This window comes from Rhineura floridana, chromosome 6 (genome assembly GCF_030035675.1).
Source record: "Rhineura floridana isolate rRhiFlo1 chromosome 6, rRhiFlo1.hap2, whole genome shotgun sequence".
NCBI classification, from domain to species: domain Eukaryota; kingdom Metazoa; phylum Chordata; class Lepidosauria; order Squamata; family Rhineuridae; genus Rhineura; species Rhineura floridana.
In genome coordinates, this window is record NC_084485.1 from 89,556,489 (window position 1) to 89,569,859 (window position 13,371).

The window sequence follows — 13,371 nt, forward strand, 5'->3', positions numbered from 1 at the left end:
GTGTGTACGTAGCCCAAGTCAGATAAATTTTGTGGAGGGGGAGGGGAAGAGGCTGCCCCCATGCTCCTCCCCTTCAACAGTTCATCAGCACTATTGCCACTTATTTCACCAGAAAAACATATATGCAGCCAGATTAGGGCGACAGCACATGTATGGATCACTTCTGCTGGCTCAGGGCATTTTTCACACTCTACAATCTCTCTGGACATCTCTCAAGAAGAACAAGATACATTCTTGCACAGTTTATCACAACTTTCAACAGGAATTACACAGGGGGAGTTCCCAGCAAATTATACCCCTGTTCCCTGATCCCCTTAAGGAAATCAACATGCTTTTCACTTGCTGGATCAGGAACTGGGGATGTTGATCTGATTTAGGTCCAAGTGTGCATTGGCAAACTCATCTCAATGTGGATGCTATTTATCCTTACTACTTTGCATTCAACTGAGTATACTTCTGGTTTTAATAGCCAACCACATTCTAGTATAACTAGTAATACACAAATATGTCTTTAAAATATGTCTAGAGTTGGATCAGGACACTTATCAAGCACATGTGTTTCAGCAACTTTTTTATATATACAACACAAATAGCTTTGAAGGGCTGTGATGCTTCAATGTACATGTGCCACCATCACATCCTCAAGTAGCCATCCAGTGGAGTTTTTCCATATTGTCAGGGGTCTGTTGACATCAAGACTCCTGGGTTGAAATGGCGTTTTAGCCCCCTCAGAGGCCCACTGTGAATGGTTCACAAGGCACTTTGAGGGTAAAGTTACTTGCCTCCATAGCAGTCTTGATGCCCCATCCACATCTACTGTAGTCCCCAGTGAGGTGTCCAGTGCAACATCTGCTGCAACTTCTTGGGAACTGTTTCAGTTGATGTGGCCTGATGACGTGGACAAGGTGCTTGTGATGATGCGGCCAGCAACTTATCCTGCCCTTCTTGGCTGATTAAAGCTTGCCAAGGGGGTTTGACTGAGTGGATCCAGGGTGTAGTCAAAGCATTGTTGTGGGAGGGAGTGGTTCCAGCCACCGTCAAAGAGGTGGTGATCTGACCGCTCCTGAAAAAGCCCACCCTGGATCTATTGGTTTGCGACAACTACCAACCGGTCGCAAATACCCCATTCTTAGGGAAAGTGATTGAGAGGTTGTGGCACAGCAATTGCAAGCAATCTTGGATGAAACAGATTATCTTGACCCATCCCAGTCTGGCTTCAGGCCTGGTTTTGGGACTGAATCAGCCTTGGTCGTCCTGATGGATGCACTTTATCGGGAGAAGGACAGGGGGAGTGCGACCCTGTTATTTTTACTTGATTTCTCAGCGGCTTTTGATACCATTGACCATGGTATCCTTCTGGGCTGACTTGGTGAGATGGGTATTGGAGCCACTGGTTTACAGTGGTTCCGATCCTATCTCCAGGGTCGTTTTCAGAAAATAGCATTGGGTGATTGTCTTTTGACCCCCTGGCAATTGTGCAGTGGTGTGCCGCAAGGTACCATCTTGTCTCCCATGCAGTTTAACATCTGTATGAAGCCCTTGAGAGCAGTTATCAGAAGATTTGTGGTGATGTGGCAGCAGTATGCTGATGATACCCAGCTATACTTTTCTGTAACATATGAATTGGAAGAGGCTGTACAAGCCCTGGACCGCTACCTGGACTTGGTGGTGGGCTGGATGAGAGCCAATAAATTGAGCCTAAATTGTAGCAAGATGGAGATACTGTGGGTTGGTGGTTCCCGAGTTTATTTATTTATTATTTGTTTTATATCCCAACCTTCCTCCCAGCAGGACCCCAGGGTGGCAAACAAAAGCACTAAAAACACTTTAAAATCATAAAAACAGACTTTAAAATACATTAAAACAAAACATCTTTAAAAACATTTTTAAAAATCTTTCAAGACATCTTTTTTTAAAAAAGGTTAAAAACATATTTTTTTTTAAAAAAGGTTTAAAAAACATATTAAAAAGCAGTTCCAACACAGACACAAACTGGGATATGGTCTCAACTTAAAAGGCTTGTTGAAAGATGAAGGTCTTCAATAGGCGCCGAAAAGATAACAGAGATGGCATCTGTCTAATATTTGGGGGTAGAGAATTCCACAGGGAAGGTGCCGCCACACTAAAGGTCCGTTTCCTATGTTGTGCAGAAAGGATCTCCTGAAAAGTTGGTATCTGCAGGAGGCCCTCCCCTTAAGAGCACAGTGAAAGATGGTCTTTCAGGTATCCTGGTCCCAAGCTGTACAGTAGGGCCCCACTCATACGGCAGGTTACGTTCCAGACCCCTGCCGAAAAGCGAAAACCATTGAAAAGTGGAACTCATTAAATAGAATGGCACGCAACACCTGAAAACCACCCTAAAAGCAGAACAAGCGCCGTATGAGTGGGGCTTTAGTCTAATTGGGTCTAACTGAGACCACCGCATTAGCGAAGTGCCGTAAGGTGGGGCCCCACTGTATAGGGCTTTGTACACCAAAACTAGAACCTGGAACTTGGCCGGGTAGCAAATGGGCAGCCAGTGCAGTTCTTTCAGCAGTGGAGTGACATATTGGCGATACCCTGCCCCAGTGAGCAGTCTTGCCACTGTGTTTTGCACCAGCTGCAGCTTCCGGACCAACCTCAAGGGCAGCCCAACATAGAGCGCACTACAGTAATCAAGCCTAGAGTTTGGAAAATTGGTCAGTTGCCTGCTTTGGATGGGGTCGTACTCCCTCTAAAAGAGCAGGTCTGTAGTCTTGAGGAGCTCCTCCATTCAACTTTGTATGTAGAGGCCCAGGTGACCTCAGTGGCTAGGAGTGCCTTTTACCAGCTTCATCTGTTTCTGGACCGGGATAGCCTGACCATTGTTGTCCATGTGCTGGTAACCTCCAGGATGGATTACTGTAATATGCTCTATGTGGGGCTACCCTTGAGGTTGGTCTGGAAGCTGAAGCTGGTGGAAAATGCGGTGGTGAGTCTACTCACTGGGGCAGGGTATTGCCAACATGTCATGCTGCTGCTGAAATAACTACACTGGCTACCTGTTAGCTGCTGGGCTAAGTTCAAGGTTCTAGTTTTGGTGTACAAAGCCCTACAGGGAGAGACAGGGAGAGAGCAGATTGGAAAGATTAGAATGGGTAGAGAGGCAGGATTTTACATATAGTATTTGAGAAACTTAATGAGTTTACTTACAAGAAATGAGGAACAACAATCTGTAACCACACGGTTGAGAACTGAGTTAAACGTATTGTTGTTTGTTCATATCTTATGTTAAATAAATCTGTTTGGTTTTAAAACATGTCTGATTCTTGGCCAGCTATTGCGAAGAGTATGAGTGTTAGAAAAATATAAACAAGGGTTGAAACAGTAACAAATGGTGGCAGCAGAGTTTACTTCAGAGAGTTACAGTAACAGGTTAAGGGAGCAGCCCATAGTGGTGGTCTTTTAAGGATACACAGCGGGGGTTGTGGTTTGCTTAGTGCCTGATCAGCAAGAAGCAGAGGCACTGCTTGGCTGTACAGCACATGAGTAAAATGTATCCCCTGTTGCTAAAGGCTGAGAAATAGTGTGTAGGGGGAGAGGGGCTAAGCCAGGGCATTTCTGATACAGTACACAAAGTTTAGTCTTTATATGTTAGATGTAATATATAAAGACCTATTAATAAACAATATTAAACACAATGCTTTCTTTAGCTTGGATCTAAAGAGCATCTTGGTCAAATGGAAGGCAGTTCCATTTATGCAGGGTGTGTGCGTGTGTGTGGCCACTTTCTGGCAATGTTCACGACCACCTGCAATCTCCTGCAATGTATCATACACAGTTATAAACAGTCCCACAACCCGCTTTTGGGGACATGAGAGGCTGAAAAAGGGAGGAAATGCCCACTGAATGAGCAGAACTCTGCCTGTGGTCCTTTGGATTTAAGACCAGTTTCTAATTCATCCTGATTATATTTTATATTTTCCATATATTCATAATAGTCAATAGTTTTTTTAAAAAGTATTTCAGGTTTCTGAGCAATAAATGCATGGAAATCTGTTATTTCAGAAACAGCAGTGCTTGGCATAATGTCCCCAACCATTCAGTTAGTTGGTCATAAGAATACTGTGTACTTAGAATAGAGTTTGTTGTTATGTGCCTTCAAGTCAATTATGACTTACGGCGACCCTATGAATCAGCATCCTCCAAGAGCATCTGTTGTGAACCACCCTGTTCAGATCTTGTAAGTTCAGGTCTGTGGCTTCCTTTATGGAATCAATCCATCTTGCGAAGCAGTTGCAAGCACACTTGGAGGAAGCAGATTATCTGGATCCATTTCAGTCGGGCTTCAGGGCTGGACATGGGAGTGAAACAGTGTTGGTTGCCTTGGTTGAAGATATGAGGAGAGTGTTGGATAGGGGTAAATGCACCTTCCTCGTTCTCCTGGATCTCTCAGCGGCTTTTGATACTGTTGACCATTGTATCCTTTTGGACCGCCTGGAGAAATTAGGCATAGAGGGCACTGTACTGCAGTGGTTCCGTTCCTTCCTCTCTGATAGGCACCAAAGAGTAGCATTGGGGGATGAGGTTTCGGATCCTTGCCCTCTCACCTGTGGGGTGCCGCAGGGCTCCATCCTCTCCCCAATGCTATTTAACATCTACATAAAGCCGCTGGGGGCTATCATTAGGAGATTTGGGCTGCATTGTCACCAATATGCGGATGACACACAGCTCTATCTCTCATTTAAATCTTCACCGAGGTTGGCTGTAGAAACCCTGTCCAAGTGCCTGGAGTTGGTGAGTGGCTGGATGGGAAGGAATAAGCTGAAACTGAACCCTGACAAAACCGAGGTACTGTTCATGGGAGACAAGGGAAGGTTAGGGGATTTGGACCTGGTGCTCAACGGGGTACAATTGCCCCTGAAAGACCAGGTCCGCAGCCTCAGGATCATTCTTGACTCCCAACTGTCTGTGGAAGCTCAGGTCTCGGCTGTGAGCCGGGCAGCACTGTATCAACTCCATCTGATACAGAAGCTGCGCCCCTACTTTCCCAATCATCTGCTCCCAATGGTGGTACATGCCCTGGTCTCCTCTCACCTAGACTACTGCAGTGGGCTCTACATGGGGCTACCCTTGAAAATGGTCCGGAAGCTGCAACTGGTACAGAATGTGGCGGTGCACCTGATTAAAGGCAGCCGCCAGTGAGATCATATACCTCCAGTGCTAAAAGAGTTGCACTGGTTACCAGTTGCTTGCCGGGCCCAATTCACGGTGTTGGTTTTGACCTTTAAATCCCTATAAGGTCTCGGCCCAGTCTATCTGAATGAGCGCCTCCAGCATCATCAGCTATGCCGCCCAACAAGATCAGCCTCAAAAGACCGTCTCTCTATCCCATCAGTCAAAACAGCCAGACTGGTGAGGACTAGCGAGAGGGCTTTTTCAATTGTGGCCCCCACCCTGTGGAACTCCCTCCCAAATGATCTCCGCCATGCCCCCTCTATAATGAGTTTCTGCCGGGCCGTGAAGACCTGGCTCTTCAGGCAAGTTTTTGGGGTGGGCTAGATTTTACCGTCATTGTTTTCAGATTTTTAATGTCTATTATATTTGTATGCCTATTTTGTACGTTGCCCAGAGTGGCTGGATAGCCAGCCAGATGGGCGACTAAGAAATTCAATAAATAAATAAATAAATAAATCTCTTGTTTGTCCTTCCTCTTTTTCTACTCCTTTCTGTTTTTCCCAGCTTTATGGTCTTTTCTAGTGAATCATGTCTTCCCATTATGTGTCCAAAGTATGATAACCTCAGTTTTATCATTTTAGCTTCTAGTGAGAGTTCTGGTTAAATTTGTTCTAACACCCAATTATTTGTCTTTTTTGCAGTCCATGGTATGTGCAAAGCTCTCCTCCAACACCACATTTCAAATGACTTGGTTTTCTTATCCACTTTTTGCACTGTTCAACTTTCACATCCATACACAGAGATCGGGAATACCATGGTCTGAAAGATGACAACATGTGTGTATGTATGTGTGTGAATACTGTTTGCACTTGGCAAGCAGAATGGCTTCTGCTGTCCTCCCTGGCTACTTTGCTGAATTTCCAGTGTTTTAACTTTTTTGGATCTCAGGGGAAAATATTTGCTTGCATGGGTGTCCCTTAGTTGGTGGCAGGGCAGGGTCCAGGAGGTGGTTAAGTGAGAGAGATGTTTGCTGGCTGAGAGAGAGAGTGTGTGTGTTGCACTTGGTTTGATATCCAAAGATCTGAGTAGTGGCCTCTGTCTCCCTCCCCACCTCCCTTACCAGTGGAGAGACCACCACTGCTATCTTATGGATAAAAAGAATTATTTTACTGCCTCTGTGTGTGCTTATTTTTAATGTTTTTATTTGTTTATTTATTTATTACATTTATACCCCACCTTTCTTTTCATGATAGAAACCCAAGGTAGCTTACATATGGTTCCCATGTGGTCTCCCATCCAGGCATTGACCAGACCTGACTCTGCTTAGCTTCAGCAGGGTGCTGGCCTCATGTGCCTTTGTACCATATCCTGGGACTTAGTGTGTAGCAGCCAAGGCCAGCACCTTGTAGGCACTCTAGCTGTTGTTGTTTTTCAAGTAACTTAAGTGTAATGGGGGTGCCACAGCAACTGATTGTTCTGATGCACAACCTATACTCTGGACAAGAGGCTACTTCAAGGACAACATATGGAGAAACTGATTGGTTCTCCATCAGAAAGGGAGTGAGACAGGGGTGTATTTTATCACCCTATTTGTTTAATCTATATGCAGAACATATACAGAAAGCAGGATTGGACCAAGATGAACAAGGTGTGAAAATTGGATGGAGAAATATCAACAATTTAAGATATGCGGTCGATACCATACTACTAGCAGAAACCAGTAATGATTTGAAACAAATGCTGATGAAGTTAAAGAGGAAAGCACAAAAGCAGGACTACAGCTGAACATCAAAAAGACTAAAGTAATGACAACATTTATATAACTTTAAAGTTGACAATGAGAACATTGAACTTGTCAAGGACTATCAATATCTTGGAACAGTCATTAACCAAAATGGAGACAATACTTAAGAAATCAGAAGGCGGCTAGGACTGGGGAGAGTAGCTATGAGAGAACTAGAGAGGGTCCTCAAATGCAAAGATGTATCACTAAACAACAAAGTCAGGATCATTCAGAAGATGGTGTTCGTGATCTCTATGTATGGATGTGAAATTTGGACAGTGAAAAAAGCTGATAAGAGAAAAATCAACCCATTTGAAATGTGGTGTTGGAGGAGAGCTCTGCAGGTACCACGGACCATGAAAATGTCAAATAATTGGGTGTTAGAACAAGTTAAACCAGAACTATCACTAGAAACTAAAATGATAAAACTGAGGTTATCATACTTTGGACGCATAATGAGAAGACATGATTCACTAGAAAAGACCATAATGCTGGGAAAAACAGAAGGGAGTAGAAAAGGAGGAAGACCAAACATGAGATTTATTGATTCCATAAAGGAAGCCACAGACCTGAACTTACAAGATCTGAAGAGGGTTGTTTATAACATATGCTATTGGAAGTTGCTGATTTATAGGGTCGCCATAACTTGTAATCTACTTGAAGGCACAAAGCACACACATAAGTATAATTGCAATGATTACTTTTGAGTAATGGGAAAGTAATCAATTCCTTTCAGAATAATTGTAATGGTAATTTATTCCTTTTTGGGGCCATGTAACATTTATTCTTTTTTTAAAGTAATCTTCCAAGCTCTGACTTATCATGCAGTAAATGAAATAAGTTAATGCAAGAGTTGTTCTTTATTCATCCATGAAGGTCAGTTCTGAACAAAAACGTGAAGAGATGGGAGGATAAAGCCGCATCTCAAAAATATTTATATTCCAAAGTGTTTTTCCCCTTTTACTGCTACTTCTTTCAGAGCAGATTTGCATATTATTGGCACAACTTATTTTCAGGGCCCTTAGGAGTGATTCATGCCCAGTTAAAGGGAAAGTGTTTAATTCCCTTTTCAGACCTCACATTTTACAGTGGCCTGAATTCTAGTGAGCTCATGAAAGACCAATTGTACAAACATGTCCATTATACAATCATCACTAGTACACATAAGGTCAGCATTTTGCTGTTCAATCCACTTTAGAGTCATTTGTAAGAGCATGTTTAATAGATGCAAGTTTAGTTAATTGAGATAAAATTTCACAGGTCTAGGTTATACCCAGTTTGCTGATGTACAACTATGTGTAAGTGTGTAAGAGCCTTGCTGACTCAGACCAATTTACTAACTGAAGTTTCCATTCTGCAAGCATAGATCTATACTTTTGACTACTGCTGGAAGTGTTTCCTCTCCTGCATCCAATTCAATAAAAATCAGACAATCCACTGTTCCATTCCATATGCAGCTTAGCTTGTTGTGTGTCAGAATGCTAACCTCTATTATGAGGTAAATTTCATATCCAAAGTTTTGACAAGTGTAAAATTGTCCTGTTCTCAGACGTAGAAATACAAATCTTTTGTGCCAAATTTCAATAAATAACTTGGAATTGTTCTTTTTGTGTATACACTGCAACTTCCCAATTCTAAGGGAAAATACAAATGTTCAGATTTTTCCAGTAATTTGGGTTTCTAGTGATTTCACAGGTGTAGATTGTAATGAAGTACCCTAACAATGCTGAATAAGTTAGGGGCAAACTACATGTTTTATTTATTTATTTATTATTTGATTTATATCCCACCCTTCCTCCCAGCAGGTGCCCATACATGTTATGCTGCCCTGACTGTTACTTCTCTGGGAGGGGCAAATTGCATCAGAGAAGGAACAGATGGGAAGGGAATATTCCAGTCAGTAAGGCATTGAGGCCTGAGCATCTTTTATAATGATTTTTGCTATATTTCAAATATTTATATACCGAACAACTTTTGTATACAAGGAAAAATATCAGCTTGCACTGCTGTTGTTTTTCCTTTTAGATTTAACCACTGTTGTACATGCTCTGTATATATTTTGACCCTGTTCTAAATAAATTAGGTGTGCATACATCCAATTGAAATTAATGGGAGTAAAGTTACTCATAACTTAACTTGCCCTATTGGTGGCAATGTGATTTAGGCACAATTAACTTTCTATGGCTTTGGGCATTTCTATAATCATTTTAAGCAAATGCAACCTTTTTCTCCTACTGCTTACTCTGCAACTCCCTTCTACATGTTCACTGCTCAGTTCCTTCCTGGTACCTTTGTACTGTGCATTAGATGGTGAACCCTGTAGCTAGAGCACAGACATTTCTATGTCCTGTACAACATCTTAACATCTGATTGGTATTAAACAAACCAGAGATGGCCAGCTGGTTACACTTACATTGGGACTAACTCCTAAAACAACTTTATCTGGTTCCAAATAACACCACCAAATTTCAATCGAGATGTAGGGTTTTGTCTACAAAAAAGAAGCAATGAATCTTGATGTATTTTTTTCGTGTTATTGGGTATATCCAACTAAATCATTCTCAGAGTTGACCCATTAAAATAAATAGACTAAGTACCACTTAGAGATTTTTGAAATATTAAGCAATTTATAAATGCTTCTAAATAAATAAAATACATTCATTTCAATGGGCCTACTCTGGGTATGACTAACACTGGATACCACCCATTGTTTTTCTATCTCATGCATATTCTGAAAGGGCAAAGGACACTGCCCAATTATGCCTTTTGAGAGTATCTTTTGTGAAACTCCTTGGTTTGCAGTCACTATTTCTTGAGTGACTTCATATTATTGAGCAGATACCTATAAAGCCCTTACTACTAAGCAAGCCAATAAAACCTGACTACCTGTGAGGGACTGGGATTGTTCTAGCCCCTGGTGTAGAGTGATCCTCAAGAAAATGAAAGTTGGCTAACAAAGTATTAATAGCATTTATGTTGGCAGGAGCACATCTGGAGATGGCAAAACATTGGTGATATACTTCTTCCTTTACAGTACAGAAAGGGTGGTTAAAAATATGGGAATTAGCACTCACTGAAAAGCTTACTTACAAAAAAAAATTATATAGGGTCACAACCCAAAGACACCTTTATATCTACGTGGCATCCACTTACAAATTAAGTCGCTGAACAACATGGAGGGAAACCGCCAAATATCTGTGGTTATAACTATTTTGGGACATTCTACTTAATTTTTAGAACATCTTTTTTACCTGTAGTGCTCACTTTTTGTTGAATGGTTTAAAATGTATGGACTCTGTAGTACACTATAGTTTGTTATGTCATTTATTTTTGTGGTGGGGTTTTCTTTGTTTAAAAAACCAGAATGTTAAACAAATGAAAATTGGCCAACTCTGCAATAAATTGAGACAGGTGAATATGTCAATTTCAGTTCCTCTCAGTCTCTCATTTGTCCAATGTAGATTACAGTTCTCCACATTTCCCCATCAGTCTCCCTTCTCCAGGCAGACAGGGATGCAGGATGGTTGGGCGGTGGCTGTCACAGGTACAGGGTATTTTGCAATCCTTATAGCACTTAAATCACCACAATCTTCCTGAGATTCCCTATTTTCTTTTTACTAGGGAAGAGGCTAAGGCTGCTATCCAATACACACTTCCCTGGGAGTAAGTCTCATTGAATCCAGTGGTGCTTATTTCTGAGTACATATGTATTGGATTGCAGCCTAAAATGCATATTCATAGTTGGGCTAAAGTTTAGAGGTTCCCCACCCCTGGGCTAAAGTCTGTTTTGTTTTTGGGGTTTTTTGGAAAAAAATAACAGCCAGGCTTAAGCATTCCTAACATCTGTGTTAGATTAAGGCCATTTTGTCATAATAATGGCTAACACATTATAGTTTAGTTTTAATCATAAATCAATTAACTAAAGTTTTAGTTGATTGAGCTGCGGGGCTAATTTTAACAAGTGAAACTGTGAATTGAGCACATTTGTGTGTTTTTGAATCTATTTCAGTTTCCTGTTATATTAAGGAATGAAAAGAAAATCAGTACAGTAGGGCCCCACTCATACGGTGGGTTACGTTCCGGAGCCCCGCTGTAAAGCAGAACCCATTGAATAGAATGGTGCATGATGCCCGAAAACCGCTGTAAAAGCGGAACAAGCGCCGTATGAGTGAGGCTTTAGTCTAATTGCATCTAATTGAGACTGCTGTATTAGCAAATCGCTGTAAAGTGAAGCACCGTAAAGTGGGCCCCTACTGTATAGGGTTTTCTTTCTAACAATGAAAGGAAGCATAGCATTAATATACATATTTACTTAAATTTAATTGCATGATTAATTGGTGAAAAGGAGATGATTAATTAACTAAGCATTCTTTAAGCAATTGGCAGCTCTAAAGTTTTTTTTTTTTTTTAAGGTAATTTCTTGGCTTGATGTGGCATACCAGTATGACCTAGGACAAGACAGACATTCCAGCAAGTCCAATACAGTGGAACAGGTATAGTGCATAGGAAATAAAACAAAAAACAAAAATGTGATCAGCCACTTTAAGCAGGTCCCACTTTGTCATCACAAAGTCAATTCACTCAGCTTAGCAGCATTCAATTCTCAATAACATTTTGTTCTGGGTCTCTGTCAAGTTATTCTAGGCTGTGAAATTGTCAGGGATGATGGATGACTATCACCCTTCTGCTATCTTTTTGCTTGTTCCTTAGAGATTTGCAGCTGCTGACTGCAAGACTCTTTCCTTTTTCTTTTTCCAAACGTGCCAAATGAACAACAATAATTACCAGAGAGCCTACACTACAATTATTGTAGCACATAACTTTGTATCGACATCTGTAAGAGACAGAATGTTCAGGATTTATTAGCAATGATATTGCTCCCTGCTTTTATACTAATGTTCACATAGTTTATTTATTTGTATATAATTTTCACATAAAACATGCCTTTTTATTTCTCACTGTTCTTAAGCTGTACATTTCTACTGATTTCTGGCAATATATAATGCTTTGAGCCATCTTTCTGCCAATGTCCAATTAAGTTGTATAGTATTTGTAACACAGTACAGAGTAAAAGACAACATCAATATTTGCCAGGAAAAAATAGAAGGATTACCCTAATGTTTCAGAACAAACTACATAGAGATGTAAAGCAGCTCAGTGTGTGGACTATATGAGGTAAAGCAGGGTGATTTGGGGTTTTTTCCTCCTTCATTGCACTGAAGCATAATGCCAATCCCTTGAATGGGATCAGAGCCCCCACAAATCCTCATGTTGCTCTATTGTTTCTGAAAGTATCTGTACTTGTAGATCTATGTTTTCATACATACCTATGTTGCCATAGGTCCATGGGTTCTGCAAGAGGTGAGGCTGTCCAAAATGTTGCCCACAGAGCACCAAAGAGCTCTAAATTTATTTATTTACTTTGTAGTTAAACAGCAGAGGATTTTAAGTTTTAACTTAAATTTTATTTTATTTTTTAAAAACAATTCCTGTTCTGCTATAACAACAACAAAACAAAACCCAGAACCAGAGCTTGGAAGATTACTTTTAAAAAGTAATAAATTACAGTTATAGTTACATGGCCCAAAATAGTAGTAATTACCATTACAATTACAACTGCTCTGAAAGTAACTGATTACTTTACTTTTCCTCCAAAGTAATTGCTACAATTACATTTCAGTTACTTTAAAGAAAAAAGCCTACAAGGTGCTGGCCTTGGCTGCTGCACATCTAAGTAGCCTAAAACAACATTAAAAATAAACAAACACATACAGAGGTAGTAGAATAATTATTTTTATTCATAAGATAGCAATGGTGGTCTCTCCGCTGGTAAGGGTGGTGGGGAGGGGCTGAGGACACTACTCAGATCTTTGCACGTCAAACCAAGTGCAACCCCCCCCCCCACTCAGCCAGCTAGCATAATCTCTCTCACTTAACCACCTCCCAGACCCTGTCCTGCCACCAACTAAGGGACGGTCACTCAAGCAAACATTTTCCCCTGTGATGCAAAAAAGTTAAAACACTGCAAATGCAGCACAGTAGCCAGAGAGGCTGGTGGAGGCCACTTTGTGTGCCAAGTGCAAACACAGTATTCTCTCTCTCTCTCTCTCTCTCTCTCTCTCTCTCTCTCTCTCTCTCTCTCTCTCTCTCTCTCACTCACACACACACACACACACACACACACACACACATTGTCATCTTTCACCTCCACAGTTCTTTATCTCCATTCTGCTGCTGCCTCCTTCTCTTCCTTTATCCATATTCTTGACCTCCGGATCATTTCCCCCTCCCCTCCATTCTTCACCACCACTATCTGTTTTTTAAAATAATTGTTTTCTCCACTCCACCCCATCTCACTCTCCGCGTCCTCCCTCGTTGACTCCTACCCATCCACAGAGCATGAGGGAAGAGCGACACTGCACAGAAACCCAGTTTGAGGCACATGATTTTCA

At 41.3% G+C, this 13,371-nt stretch overlaps 1 protein-coding gene across 2 annotated transcripts in view; it reads right to left on the reverse strand.

Moving 5' to 3' along the window:
• The window catches only part of BEND5 (BEN domain containing 5), a 1,596,389-nt gene that overhangs the window by 1,184,014 nt on the left and 399,004 nt on the right, over positions 1-13,371 (reverse strand). The window lies entirely within an intron of this gene.